The sequence below is a fragment of the Grammomys surdaster genome, unplaced genomic scaffold (assembly GCF_004785775.1).
Source record: "Grammomys surdaster isolate TR1022 unplaced genomic scaffold, NIH_TR_1.0 137, whole genome shotgun sequence".
Taxonomy (NCBI): domain Eukaryota; kingdom Metazoa; phylum Chordata; class Mammalia; order Rodentia; family Muridae; genus Grammomys; species Grammomys surdaster.
In genome coordinates, this window is record NW_021604595.1 from 12,433,146 (window position 1) to 12,448,914 (window position 15,769).

General features: G+C 44.6%; 1 pseudogene; it reads right to left on the reverse strand.

The window, feature by feature from the left end:
• Nucleotides 1-11,851: 11,851 nt before the first annotated feature.
• On the reverse strand, nucleotides 11,852-12,186 carry LOC114617540 (annotated as a pseudogene).
• Nucleotides 12,187-15,769: the final 3,583 nt, after the last annotated feature.

Sequence of the window (15,769 nt, forward strand, 5' to 3'; positions counted from 1 at the left end):
CTTATCAAGGTCTGTGCTCTTAGAGACAACCACCTCTCCTTCTCCCAGCAGATAACAATTACCAGTTGCTTCATGGCTTGGGCTGGGATTGGATGCCCAGTTCCCCTCTCTACATTAGGATTTGGTCTGGCTTGGGTTTGCATGGGTTTTGTGTGTACTGTCACAACCTGCACTGTGAGTGCATTTGTCATCTGCCACCTCAGATGACTCTTAACTCTTTCTACCTTCTCTTCCAAAATGATCTCTGAGCCTTGATTTATAGAATATATATATATATATATATGTATATGTATATATGTGTATATATATATATGGTGTGTGTGTGTGTGTGTGTTTCCTTTAGGGCTAAACATTCTGCACTAATGTTTATATTAGTGCATATTCTATGCACTCTGGCAAGATGTGGGTCACCGTATTAATTACCATCTACTGAAAATAGAAGTTTCTCAGATGAGAGTTGATCTATGGGTGGTAATCTTAAGTCACTGGGATTGAATTTAGTACTATGTCCACTTAGCAGCATGACTGTAGTAGTTCTCCCTCAGGGCCTATGACCTGGCTAAGCACTATTCTTGGCCTAACAGTGGTGTCAGGTATGGGTTTCATCTTGTGGAGTGGGACTCAAATCCAAACAGGAAGTGGTTGTTTACACCCATAACGTATGTGCCATTACTGTGCTAGCAGTCGTGTCTTGCTAGGCCAATCATCATTGCAGTTGTTACTTATCTTGGCCTGAACAACACTGAGAGTGTTAGGCTATTGGGTGGGAGAAGAAGGGACATGACAGAGTGTTTTGTTCGTTTGTTTTGGGAAAGATTTTATACCAAAACTCAGAGTCTTTAGATAAATAAAGGCAAGAAGAGTGTTACACTTCCTTTATGTTGTGATAGTTTTTATAATAAGTTGATAAACAATAGAATTTAAGGCAATGAAGGCTAAGAAATCCAAGGGCAACGTACCAGAAGATTCGATAGTGGTGATGGCTTACTCCTCATACATGGCTGTTTCTATGTGTTCTTAATGGGGAAGAGACAAACAGGCTCCTTGATTCGATTTATTTATTGTTTATGCATTTTGAGGGCTTTAAAAGAGAAAATAAAAACCAACAAACAGAGCCTCTTGTAGTCTAGGCTGACTTCAACCTTGCTCAATAGCCAAAGACAATCTTTAACTTCTGGTCTTTCAGCCTCTATTCCCCTAGTGCTGAGATTACATGTTTATGTCATTATATCCTGTGGAGTGTATGTGTGTGTGTGTGTGTGTGTGTGTGTGTGTCCTTTTGAGACAGAACGTAGACCAACTGGCATCAAACACTTGATCTTGCTGCTTTTGCTTCCTATGAGCTGAGGTCATAGGTATTTGCTACCGTGTCTTTCAGACTCCTTTCTAAAACTTAAAATTGAAATTATGTATGTATACATACACAAATGCACATGCTTTTTTTGCAGTATTGGAGGCTGAATCTAGGGTTTCCCTCAAGCTGGACATGTGCTTTACCTAGTCCTTTATTTTTTTTTTCCTAAGATTATTATTGATCTGTAGAAGTTGAAAGACCCTGTGATTCCCCTGGGTCTAGCAATGGCTGCAGGAACATCCTTTGCTTCTGAATGTTTAGGTGCTCAGCTGTGCTAGAAAGTTCTTGATTCTTTGACTGGCTGTTACTTGTAACGCATCATAATCAAACCTTGCAAATTTATCCCCTTGAAAAATTCTCTTTATAGTTCAGGTAGTAGAGTCAGATTGTTGAGTCAAGGATCACTTTTAAGTTATATACTTTAAGCTAGTCTTCCAGCCTCCCTAAGTCTTGTCTACTTAAATACCCACAATCCAGGGCTGGGTGAGGATTAAAAGACACAACCCTGTTAGCTCAGGGCTGGCTATTCTATAAATCATGGCTAAATTTATCCTTTTTCTCCCATATGTGGTTTCATACAGAATAGTTCTCCTGAAGGGTGATCCTGGAGGGCTCTGCGTCCCTGGGAGCTGATGAGAAGCATAGATTCTCCCTACCTCAGAGCTACACAGTTAGACTCTCGGGATGGAATCCACTAAGGTGTGCCACAGGCTCTCTAGGCATCCCTGTGCAAGTAAAAGGGCTAGTTTCCTCCCACCCCTGAGATCTGCAGACACAGACCTAGCCCTCTCCTCCTGCTGCCCCACCTCATTCCTGGGAACAGTTTCTTTGAGGTGTGGGAAGAGACTGAGGTAGATTCTGAGCAAGAGCTGTTGACTCAGTACTTCCGGATGGATAGTCCTAGGGTGTGGAGGGTAGCGGGCCCATCCCTGTCTACAGCACAGCCAACAGAAAAGGGAACTGAAAGGAATTTCTGAGTATGCTTGAAGGGAGCCAAAGAGAATGTTCTGCAGGCATTTGGTTAGAGACAAGGGGCAGGACTGAGTCCCAAATAAAGGCGGGACATCTCAGCTCTTGGAATGTCAGTTCAGTAGCCAGAGTGTTTCACCAGGTTGCCCCTTTCTGTCCCTCAACAACTCTTTCCCATCAGACACCTGAGAGTCTCTGCAATTCCTGGCTGCAGTACCTGGCTTCCTCCAGGGCTCTGCCAGGAAAAGACATCTTTCACATCAGTCCTCCTGCAAGCATCCACCCTGATCACCACCCACTTTAGTCACCACCTGGAAGCTGTGAGCACCCTGGTCAGGACTATATTCCTCTGCTCAGTCACTGTTTACCAAGTACCCACTGCAGGGTCTCTTACTTTGCTTAGGGGTTGGGGACAGAAGTTCACAAGGCAGACAGGACCATAGCCAGCAGCTTCTGCTCCAGGCCCATGTCACTCTGACAATGGACTCACCACTGTTTTCCTTCCTTCTGCTCTCCCCTTCCTGATCTGTTACTTAGAATTTCTCCAGAGAGCAGTTAGAGTCGCAGTTAGTCTCTGCTCAGACTCCCCTATTGCCAGGCTTGTTTAGAACAGAATCTACATCCCTTTCATGACATGTAAGCCCCTCGCCCCACACTGTGCACATTCCAAGGGTCCCTGTTGCTCTGACCTTTTCTTCGCTTTATCCCACAAGTCCCCAAATTCATTCCTACTGGGATCTTCCTTGTGGGTGCTCGTCCCAGCTCGCCAATAACATCATCCCCTTTATCTCTCTTCCCACACTCTGCTCACTTTAGTTGTGGTTAGTCTTAGCAGTGTTTATCATTTTCTAAAATTATATATATTAATATATGGTATATGTAATAAATAACATATTTGTTATATATTATATATATTTGAGTTGCAAATGCTTTAGTGGACTTGTTCCTAAGCTTTAGGAGTTCCATGGTGACAGGGACTTGATTGGCTCCTTCATTCCTGATCATCTAGACTGAGGCTCCTATGAAAAACTCCAGCATTAGGTGAATGATGACACCCAACAGACTCTAGAGTTCATAGACTCATGTGATTCTGGTCCTGTGATCAAATCTTTCTTCTCTTGCTCCTAAAAAAGGATAGAAGCTTTTGAAATGTCTGACACTCCATAGATGTGACTCTCAGTCCCAAAGATCCCTTAAGATCTCAGTGGCTGAGTCCTAGTGATGTTTGCCAGATGTCAGGGAAGTCCTTCAACATATCAAGAAAGAGCTCAGTCATAAATTTCTCTAAGGCAATTTGATATTGAGTTTAGTCTGAGAATAATAAATACTCACAGGCAATTTTCCTTCAGTTCAGACACTACTTTAAGGGGATTTACAGGATTCATTAAAGCCCTCTTTGTACACAGAACATAGTCATTTTATGTCTCCAGAAAGTGGTTTCCATAGTGCAGAACTATGGAAGAAAGCAAGAGTTTGGGTAGGGAAGCTTTTTAGAACAACCTTCATAATCCTAAAATTGTAGTACAAATACAAAACCTCCTCACCCCACCTCTCATTTCTCTAGAGTGTTGAGACAGAATTTCACTATGTCCCAGGCTGGCTTTGAACTGACAGTGTAGTTCATGATGACTTCAAATTAGTAATTCTGCCTCAGCCTCCACATGCTGGGAATAGAGGCACTGGCTTAACAGGAGACTTCTCAAAGAGTTCTGAGTTCATAGGCGCCTGCCCCTTGCCTAACTCTCCTTGAGGGAGGTCTACAGAGAGAAGAGGGGGTCTGCAGAGAGAAGAAGAGGTCTCGAGAAAGAAGAGGGGATCTACAGAGAGAAGAGGGGGTCTGCAGAGAGAAGAGGGGCCTCTGCCTGAAAGGAGAGCAGAAAGGATAATCCTCAAGACTCTCCTGTCTGCTTATGACTTAGATTGATCTTGCCTTTGTGAGCCATTCTCTCTTTCATGTCGTTCTCTTCCTTCCTATTGCTCCTCCTCACCTGGGCCATAGAAATTTTTTAAAATTATTTCTCTAGTGCTGTTGCTTCATGGTGTCGTAGGGAAATACATATTTGTATGTAATTTTCACATTTTAAGCCTGACAGAAATTCACTTAAATAACCAGATATCCCTTGGGCCCACGCAGCTGGGACCTGACTTCTTGGTTCTGGCATTGGTGTCTGCTCTTAAGAGGACACTTGGGAGAAAGGGCAGAGGTGAGCTTTTCCACCCTGATGGGGGGCCTGCTGGCTCTCTGATTAACTGGCCTGGTTTTTGTAAGAAATGGAGATTTGGAACTGAAAGAGAAAAGCCATCGAAACCATGTGCTCCTCGGTGACAACACAAAAGCACACCCAGAAGCACCTGAATTTAGTGAGTTCTACCTGCATTTAAGACCCAACTCTGCCCTCAGAAGCTCTGTTAGCTTGGGCTATAATTTGTCTTAGGGACAGAAGTAAAAAATGCTGTCTTCATCCACCTCTGCCCAGTGTATATTTTATGGACACTTGGGTTCATATGCTTTTGACTTAGTGATAGACCCCCCCAGGTCCAGGGCAGTATCCAGGATCTAGAAGGTACTTTAAATAAGTAGACATCTAATTTTAAATTCCCACTTCTATTGGAAGAGTAGACAGCAGGCTAGAAAAGATGGCAGTTGGGTTCAAACAGTGTGGACAGTGAGTTTATTATGTCTTTGTAGATCTTTATTTGTCCAAAGCTCTGTTCACAGCAAATGCTTGAAACAGTGTCTTAAATAAACTCAACACACAGACTCTGGGAGACTCCATTCAAGAGAAGGAGACAACATTTTCTGTAAAGGACCACAGGACATATTTTCAGCTTTGTAGACTATGTAGTCTAGAACTACCATGCATCAGCCCTTGTTACATGTAGATGGCCACAGACACTCTAGAAATCAACAGGCATGGCTCTATGCCATTAAAACTTTATTTATAAAGTCAGGTGTGTGTGTGTGTGTGTGTGTTGGGGGGGTGGTCTGGTTCCGAATGGTAACAGGGTACCTTGATTGTTATTCTTCAAACTTTGGTTTTCTTGGGTCTAAGAGATGAACTTAGATGAAATTAAAGCACTCTCCTCCAGCTGTGTATTCTGAAAAAAGAAATACATAACAAGATTTTAAAAGGCAGCAATCCTTGTGTGCTAAACTGAAGGCTACTTTTCGAAGTGACTAAGTTTGTAGTGAGTCACAAGGCAGCCGCAGCCAGTATTTAGACCTATGTAAGACAGCTGGTACCAGAAGTGGTCCCAACAAACAAGAGCCTTTGGCTTGGTTACTGAGCAGCTGGCAGCAAATGTTACCCTATCTAGTGGAACAAGGCTTCACAATGCTATGCCTATTGCCTTTGGTGAGTTGAGATGGGGTGCAGGTGTAGAAGTCCACTGGAAGCCAGGGGAGTTGCTGCACCAACAGTCCTTGAATCATTTTGTCTGGATGTCACTCATTTTCCTTATAAAGCAGACTAAAGGGTCTTGCTTTCTCTGTGCTGGAGGGAGCAGACTTCTTACATGGACTTTGTACCCAGTACAGTGATCATTCCTTCAGTTGGAAGTGGACAAGAAATCCAACTCTAACAAGCGAATCCAAAGAGGGGATTTGCTGGCTGAGGAGCGAGCAGCACAGGGCTACCGGATACGATTTACACGTGACTTTATTCGGGTCTAAAATTATGTAACTCAGGTCCTGCTATGAAGCAAGCTTCCCTTTTGCAGGATAGTTGTAATAATCTCTAGGTGAGGGGTTTCTAGGTACAACCAAGTGGGAGGGGAAGAGGAGTTGGAGGAGGAGGAGGTGCTGGAGAAGGAGGAGGAGGTGCTGGAAGAGGAGGAGGAAGGGGAGGAGTTGGACTTGGAGGAGGAACAGGAAGAGGAGTAGGAAGAGGAGGAGGAGGGGGAGAAGAGGAACAAAAGGAGGAGGAGGAGGAAGAGGAGAAGGAGGAGGAAAAGGAAAAGGAGGAGGAAAAGGAAGATGATATTTGGCTGAGCATTTCCAGGAAAAGGCCTATTGCATTTCACCAACTTTGAGAGGATCAAGATTCTGTCCTTGGTCAGAGGCTTATGAGATGTTGATCAACTTATATCTGGGTCACTTGCTCTTTGATTAGGTGTCAGGTCACTTTCCTCAAAGCAGATGAGCTGCTCTGGGGCTTGGGTATTCTGTGTCCATTCTGTGAACAGCTAGTCAAGAGAGAGACCCTCGTCAATGCAGAGCTCTCGGCTGTCCATCTCAATCTCATAGAGAAGCCAGGTGAGAAGGCATGGTGGACATAAAAGCTTAAAGGAATCTTACAGACACTCCCCACACTGCCTTTGGGGTCACAGTTAGGAAGCAGCAAACCCAATAGGCCTGATCATCCATCAGAATCACCATTGGGTTCAATAGGTTCAGGAGAGGGGACCCAATAAGTGAGGTGATCAGTTTTTAAGATCTATCCACCATGAATTGGAAGATCAAATGGACCCAAGAATTCTGATGGATTCCTACTGTGGCACAGGGACAGGGACTTCTGTCTGATTCTGCAGCTTGGACTCCATTGTCTACAGGACCACGGCCAGACCACTCATTACTCTGTCTGTCATCTGCAGTCTCTTTCCAGCTTTGCTGCCACCTCTCTTCCTCATGCACTTTCCATTGGTCTGTCTGGAAAGCAGTTTTCCCTAGCCATGCTTCTCCCACTTCTGTCCTGGCTCATGCTGTTTTCTTCAGAAGGACCTCTTCTCCTGAGTGTTGCCACTTAGCCAGGACCAAAGCCTCACCCTCATGCCCCTCCTGCCCTCTTTGAAGCCTTCACTGACTTCCTTCCTTCTCTGCTCTTCAACCCTACATGGAAGGGCTTCTCTTTGTGTCTAGCTTTTCCTCTTAAAAGTATCCACCCCTAGATGTCAGGGACTGTGCTGTCTGTCCTTGTATTTTGCTTCTCCTCAGCCCCCATGTACTACCCTGACTTACACAGAGGTGTGACTTAATTTACTTGCTAGATGCATGGATTATTCTTTACCCCTTCCTTCTCCTTGTCTTCCTCTTCCTCCTCCTTCTCTTCTTCTTCCACTTTTCCTCCTCTTCCTTTTCTTCCTCCTTTTCTTCCTCTTCCTCTTCCTCTCCCCCTTTTCTTCTTTGTCTTCCTCCTCTTCTTCCTCTTCCTCCTCTCCGTTCTCCTCCTCTTCCTCCCCTCCCCCTCTTCCTTTTCCTTGTCTCACTCCTCTTTCTCTTCCTCCTTTTCTTACTTTTCCTCCCCTCTTCCTCTTTTTCCCCCTTCCCTCCCCCCTCTTCAGTTTACTTTTTTCCTCTGTCCTCTTTTCCAAGCTCTCCATCCTTGTATAGTTCTCCTGAAGTCCTGACATCACCTTGAAGTGTCACTCCTGCAGCTGTGCTGACATTTTAAGAGAGGCTGCTGGAAGACAAGACGTTTTAAAGTCCTAATAGGGAGCAGGAGCCAAAGAACCGGCCAGAGCACAGACTTCAAGGCCTCTGTTTCTGAGAGCACCTTGGTTTCCTGACGCGGCTCCTCCACAAAGGGAGGAGAGAAGCAAATGACAATAAAAAAGAATAGAATAGGATTTAGGATCAGTGGAGATTTGTTTTTTTAACTCGGACAGAAAGCAGAAAATGTTACTAAAAAATAAAAATTAAAAAAAAAAAGCATTTGACTATCCAATAGCTCCATGAGAAATACACTTTGATAGATAGCAAGGGAAGGTGGATAGTGACTGTAACTATGTAGGTAAATGGTCTTACCTTGATATGAGAAAACTAACACCTATCTCAATGGGGCAGGTGGTGGGGGTGGGGGGAGGATAAGACTAGGTGAATTAGAGAGAAGGAAGTGCTAATAGCTAGTGTTTTGGGATGATGCTGGTCCCCCAGCCCCCTTCCTCCCAGGAGTCAGATGAACAATAGCAAAATGAATCAGACATTCAGATTTTAGCAATTTAGTTTTCAAAATGTAAAACTATCTATAGCATTGGGAGGCCGGTGAGATGGACATCTTGTCTAGAAATGTTTGGAAACAGCTATAAAATGACATGATACGCTCTCCTCAAAAGATTGACCTTATTTCTAGGAACCTAGGCTAGAGTTTAGAAAACAAACTTAGCGTAGGTATATGACTGTACGTTTGTTTGTGGTTGGGGACAAGGTGGAAGCCCTATGAAATCCTGAGGGAATCTGCACTGATATGGTGGGCTCAGAAAGAGAAGACCTGAGCTCTAGAAAGAGAAGGGCTTTGGCCAACATTACACTGCAATCTAAAACAACAGAAAAGGACAGAAATCCTGCCTCACACATATGGACTATTCTGTCGTTTATGGACACAGAGACAATCATGAAAGTAGCATTCTGGTTGTTATTCAGGGGAACAAGATTACAGCTAGGGAGGTGGCTTGCTGTTGGCATCCAGGCTCAGAGGACAAATTAAGTGGCACAGTACTTAGGAGCCCTGTGCACCTCATGCTCACCCTCTGCTGGCTCCTGCACCCTTGCTTGCCCTGTCCTCTAGAGCAGTGGTTCTCAACCTTCCTAAAGCTACGACCCTTTAATACAGTTCCCCGTGTTGTGGTGACCTCCAACCATAAAATTACTTTCATTGCTACTTCATAACTGTAATTTTGCTACTGTTATGAATCATAATATAAATATCTGCTTTCTGATTGTCTTAGGCAACTCCTGTAAAAGGGTTGTTTGACTCCCCAAAGGAGTCACCACCCAGAGTTTGAGAACCACTGTTCTAGGGTTTAGAGGAGCACTCTTCCTGGAGAGGTCTGCCCTTAGGAGATCAGGTTCAGAGAGAAGACCTTAGAAGAGAGCTTGAAGCTACTGGTAGATAGAATTTGTCAGCCTGCTGCTTAGGAATGTGGTCTAGAAGGAGAGTCACAGAGCACAGTGGGCATGCCTCCTTGGCTTTGAAGAACTTGAGGGGTCTGTCTAACACAGAGCAGTTGCTCAGCTCTGGGTGGGGTGTAGATAAATGGGGAAGGTGGTTAACTCGTCTCATAGTTCTCAAAATTATCTGACTCGCTCAAAAGCAGACAAAATTTTTTAATTAAACATTTAAACTGAAAACTAAAAATTTAGTAGGAAAAACATCCCCAGAGAAATTCATCTCAAGTGGAAAATACAGGCACTATAGCAAGTACACTGTAGGAGAAAAGAGAAGAGCTGGTGACCATGGCTACAGCATCCTCAAGTGTCACTCTTCCCACCTTGAACTGCTGCTGTCCTCTGGAGGCAAGGGGCAAGCCAGGTGAAAGGGCAGATGTACATATTTGCATAAAGTCTGTGCGTGTGCGTGTATGTGTGTGTGTGTGTGTGTGTGGTGTGTAGTGGTAGTCCTTAGGTTTATTGGCTTTAAACACTCAATATTTACTCCTGTGAGTCAGCAGTAAACCAGATGCTGAAAACCATCTAATGCAGCAGTGGTCTTTGCCCTCTCAGAGATGGGCAAATTAAAACAAATTACAACACAGCTGTTACTGAAAGTGCTAAGAACAAAGCCAGGAAGGAGGAAAGGCCTGAGTCTGCAGTGGTATCTGGGGTGGCTGGGGAAGTCCTGAAAGAAATGATGTCTGACTTCAAACCTGGGGAAATGATGGGACCCGATTTGGATTGAAGAAGAAAATTAGAATGGATAGATCACCTGCCCTATTGCCAATCAACTGAAGAACAGATCAGACACACAAGAATGTCCAGGATGCTTAAGTACAGAGATTAGTCTGAAACAAACAAACAAACAAACAAACACCCCAAAACCTCCAAAAACAACAACAAAAACCAACAGCAACAACAACAAAAAGCCAACTCATACCCCATGACACTAAGTAGATGTCATTCTAGAAAAAAGGGAGATCAGTGCCACAAGGGATGAACAGAATGGAGAGATACACAGGCTGTCCCAGGCACACCCTCTGTGCAACCCTACAATGGTAGACCCCTGTGTCTACCACAGGACAAATATGTACAAACCAAGAGTGAGCTCTGGTGTTTACTGTGGACTTTGGGTGACAGTGATGTGTTTAGAACAGGCTACCAATTGTAGTAGATGCCCCGCTCTGGTGAAGACTGCACATAGGAAGTACGTCTGTGCACACAGGGCAGAAGAAAGTACGTGGGAGCTGTCTGTACTTCCATTTCACTGGAAAATGACTGTTTTTTTTTTAAGTCCATTAAGTAAAACAGTGGACAGGCAGGGTGGCACATGCCTATAAGGCCAAGGCAGGAGGGTAACTGAGTTCAAGGGCAGCCTGGACTGTATATTGAGAGTGTGTCACCAAAAAAAACCAAAACAAATAAAAAAAAAACCTCTCATATTCAACTCCCCACTTCTCAAGCATGGGCTGCAAGTGATAACTTCCAAGAAAGACATGGAGAAAGGGATGGAGAAGGAGCTTCAGCATGAAGATACCTTTTCTAGGCAACAGGAGCACCAGGAGGGTGAGTCATGGTGACAGTCAGACTAGAGAGGCACTTCACCTCAGGGATCTCCCAACTAAGCACCGTAGCCCAGATATCTTGACATGAGAAGAACATCAACCAAGCCCGGCTTTAGAACAGTCTACGAAATCCCTAACGCTCCTTCAAGCCATCGAGGTCGTCAAAAACAAAGAGCAACGTCTAGGGAGCCGTCACACCCGGGAGGAGGCTATAGGTATGTAATCACTCAGCAAAATGTGGTACCCAGAAAGAAAAATGAAACAAACAAACAACCCAAAGAAATAAACAAACAAGGAAAAAGACCAAGTGACAAAACACTAAGGCTGAAACTTAGAAGCGGAAAAAAAATTCACTGAATAAAAACATATCAACACTGGCTCATGGATCACAAGTAGTGAAACATACTAGTCTATGACATTCATAAAAGGGGGTAGGGTATTAAAGTCTGTGGGAGATGTGTACTAGCCTCAATTTTCCTGTTAATACAAAACTTCTGAGAAATGTTCTATTAATAAAGTGTGCATTCATTAATTCTATGTTGCAATAACACAATCCCCAAACCTGGGAACTTTATAGTGAAAGCTTTCTCTTAGCTTGCTGTTTGGGAGATCAAAAGCCCAGGGTTAGAAATTACAATGCATCTTCCTCTGGAGGGTGTGCTTCCTTGCTCTCTCACATCATGACAGGCATCTTGCAGGAGGGAAGAGGTCAGATGTTAAGACAATGCAACCCCCCCACCTCCTTTTTAGCAACTTACATTCTCGACAGTTAACTATGCTCCCAGAACTACATTAATTCCTAATTAATCATTCCTGGGTCAACATTCCTAATGTTCTAATTATTTTGTACTAATTGGCATCTCTCAAAGTTCCCAGTACATCCCAGTATCGATGTGCTGTGAATCCATTCACTAACATATACACACTCTTGCTTCAAGATCTATCAACTTGTGCACTTTTTTTTTCCTTTTTTTTTTTTAAGTTGGAGTGCCATCAGTTTAATATAAAAGAAGGCGTGGGAATTATTTACATGATGAAATAGTTCACAATGTTAGTGGAATGGGCAGTTCATGTGACACTACTTTAGCGGTTACTTCAGTCCACATACTTTCCAAAAATATCTCCCTCTGTAAAGAAGAAATAGCCCTTGCTGTCTAGAACGACTTTGGCGCCTCCATATTCTGGGAGAGCTTTGTTCCATCTTTCTTCATATTAACTGGTTGAATCTACGCTCCCCTTCATTTCCCACGGGATTCCACAGCTACGACTGTTTCTTGAAATGCCTTTCCTGGAGACTTTTCTGGAAGCAGAATGCCACCTTTGGTTACAGTTCTGGCTACTACTCTCCTTTCAACCAATTCTCTGTCAAAGAGCAGGAGAAATTTTCTAAGCGCCTGCTCAGCAGTTTCCAGAAGCTTAGCCATTAGCATCATAGCAGAAGGTGTATGTGATTGGCAGTGCGGTACCGGAGAGACAGCTGAGAGCTACGTCTTCATCCACAAGCAGACAGAGCAACTTGTACAATAATTAAATTCTACTTTGACTTTTTTTCCCAAGTAAAAGGTCCGTGGTGAATTTTACCAACAAGCATGCTGTAAAGATTTTAGTACTCGGTCTCTGGATTCTGGGGGTGTGGGGTGGTAGGGAGCTGAGGGGCAGGGCGCATCCTTTGGAAGTTGAGTTATCTCAAAGATAATGCTGGGAAACAGCTCCTTAGCGCGCTAAACTTCACAATGTGCTGCTTTTTTCTTTATTCTTTGAGTCAACGTCTCTTTGTATGTGACCCAGGCTGGCTTCAAGCTTACTATCCGCTTGCCTCAGCCTTCTGACTGCTGGACTCATGGACACCCATGTCTGGCAACACTGAACTCAGATTTACTGTGGAGGCTTGTGTGCTGTCTTCTGCAAACAGGAATGGACAGTGCACACAGTGCAAAGAGCTCCCAGGAAATGTGGGGAATTCCATTTCTCATTGGTCACGTGACTCTTTGATCCCAGTGTGTTTGTAAATATCTTCCCTGGGGAAATTTAAAACAGAAGCTTGGAGAGCCTGTTCCTCTAACACACGCTAGTGGTTAAACTGTAGCACAAAAGCATGCTGGCTTCCAGTGTCGTTGGAGGTGTAGGCTTAAGACCATCATCTTGGCCAGGAAGGTCAGGTGAATAGGAAATGCTGAAGAATGTCCTGCTGTTCCTCGGTAGAAATAAAACCTCCGCTTTATAGGACAACCTCTTTTGTACAGATCCTTCCTTCCCAGAGCTCAACATTTTCCCATCAGCCCACCTTACCCATCACATCCCGTGCCAACCCAGGTCATGACATTCCACCCATCCCATCCCATAATATTTGCGCTATTTTTATTTCTAAACTCTCACCTTTCGGGGCCTTCTTAACTGTCCAACTGAGATGTGAGTGAATGTATCACGAAGCCAGACTCTGCCAGCGGATCACTCAGCCTTACTTTTCTTTCTCACTCTTCCCTTAGGGCTGTTCTTATATAATGTTTTGGATCTACGGTCTATTTAATAGTCACAGTGTTGACTTTCTTCCCCCTTCCTCTTCCTGATTCCTTAAGACATTTTCTCTCTAAGTTCAAGGGGTGGGTGGTTTCGAGAGCTGTCATTTTGTGGTGCTGTCTGACACAATGGGTGGAGTCAGGGGGTAGGGTGGGGTCCCAGGAGAAAACAGAGAGGGCGCCCTCCAGGGCTGGCAGATCTGGGCTGGCAACCAGAAACCAATGGATGAGTCCTTTTCAAAGGCCCTCCTCTCTCCACACCTGTCTATCCCCAAGTGCTAACATGTCTCATGTCACAGTGTGAGTTAGGTGAAGTTGTGGTTTTTTTCTAATTCCCTCCAGTAATTTCCAGACATGACGGCCGGCCCTCTTCCTGGATAGCTGACTTACCTTCGCTTAGGATGCTCTTAGATTAAACTAATTCTTACTTTGAAAGGGGATATTAAAAAGAAAAAAAGGAAAACAGAAAGTGTAAAAAACAAAACAACAAAACAAAAACAACCAACCAACTAAACAAACAAACAAACAAAAAACTGAACGTGGAGATCAAGTCCCCGTGGTCACATGTACTTTTCTATAGACAGGAAGAGTTAGAGTGTGAGGAAGGATCAAGCCCTTCCCATTGCCATCCTTCTTCATTCTCTTGCTCTCTCCCTCCTCCCTCCCCTCTCTTTCTCTCATTTTCCAGCTGACAGAATTGAACATTTGTTCATCCTGGCAAACCGACTTCTGAGGAAAAGCTTGGAAACTCAGAGCAAAGCAATGCGAGATGCCTGGAATCAGCGAGAATCTGGACACGCTTCGATCTAGCCTTTAAGTGGGATGAGGGAGTAGGCTTCCAGCTCCCCCTTTCCCGGCCAGGGTCTGGGGTCTGGGGGGAATCGCTTGCCTCTCCCCGCCTCTGTCTGGCTCCCGGCCGTCTGGAATCCATTGTGTCTGCCCCAGCACCTGGCAGCTGGCATGAGCTTGCTGTCTGCAGCAGGCACACAGCCATACTGCGGAGGATTAGATGGAGCATACGCCTAGCCTATAAGATGCTTATGGCCTTTTCCAAGCCTAGGACCAGTCCAGCTCAAGAACAGGGCAATTAGATGAAGTCCCATGCTGGGAGGAAAGCTGTTTCCAGGCTGAAGGCTCTAATCCCTCCCTCCCTGCAGCCTCTCTTCTGCTCTGGTTTATCTAGTTCCCTCCTTTGCCTTTTATTTTATTTTTTTCTATCTTTTTCTTTCTTTCTTTTCGGTCTATATGTGTACATGTTCTTGTGTGCACATGCACATGTGAAGGACAGACACTCAGTGATTTCCCTCAATTGCTTTTCTACCTTACTATAGGTTCCTTTTCCATGTGTGCGTGGTGTGTATGCGTGTGTGGGGACGTTTTTGCATGTGTGTGGATGCACATGTACGTGAGTGCATGTGAACATGTGTGTGTACATGCATGTGGAATCCCAAGGTTGAAGCTGGGAATCATCCTCTATGGAGACTTACTGCACCTTATTCATTGAGGCAGGCTCTCTCAATCAAACACAGAGCTCACTGATATGGCTAGCAGCTTGCTCTGAGGATCCCTGGCTCCTCCTTTAGGGAGTAGAATTGCAGGTAGGAGGCCACAGCAACCCAAGAATTTATGAGTTTCTTGAGACATGATCCATGTTCCTCATGCTTATGTGGCAAGGGTTTAGCCACAGAGCCACCTCTCCAGCCTTCCACTTGATTTTATTTATTATTTTGATGGGGGGGTGTGTCTCACTATAAAGCCACTACTAGTCTGCTATTGACAATATAGACTGGTGTCAAACTCAGAGATCCACCTGCCTCTGCTTCCTGAGTGCTGAGATTAAAGATCGGGCCACCATGCTTGGCTTTCGCCCTATTTTTTGAGACAAGCTCTCTCATTGAACCTGGAGCTGTGGATCAGAACTCAGGTCCTTGTGCCTGCGTAGTAAGCACTTATTGACAGAGCTAGGTCCCCAGGCTCTGCTCTCCTTCATTCACCTGCTTTCTGAATACTCAGTCTCCACCCGTCTCCAGAGCAGCTCGTTCCTTTTCCTGACACCCTCTGCTCTTCAGCTCTCTGCCCATCCCTCTCCCTCCACTCCCCCATCACTCACTTTCCCTTTCTGTGTGGTCACTTTGTGCTGGCTACATTTTTCTTCACTCGTCTGTCAGTTTAAATGGACTGTAGCTCTCTCTCATCAAGAAAGAGAAATCAAGTACCACAGTTGCAGATCAACACCTACCTTTGTATATGTGTGGACAGGTAGGGCAGTACTCAGAAAGCCATGGGCACTGCCACTGATTGAGGACAATTCAGACATTATGGTGGTGAGCCCAACCCCTTTATGTCTAATTCTGATGTGTTCCTTGCTTTTATACGTTTTAGGGTGGTGAATGAAGTGGCTGTGGGTTTAGGGTGGAAATGTATTTCTGTTTTGATTCAAACATCTAAAACTAAGGTTCTTCCAGCTTTGGCATGGACCCAGGTACCTGCCCAGCTC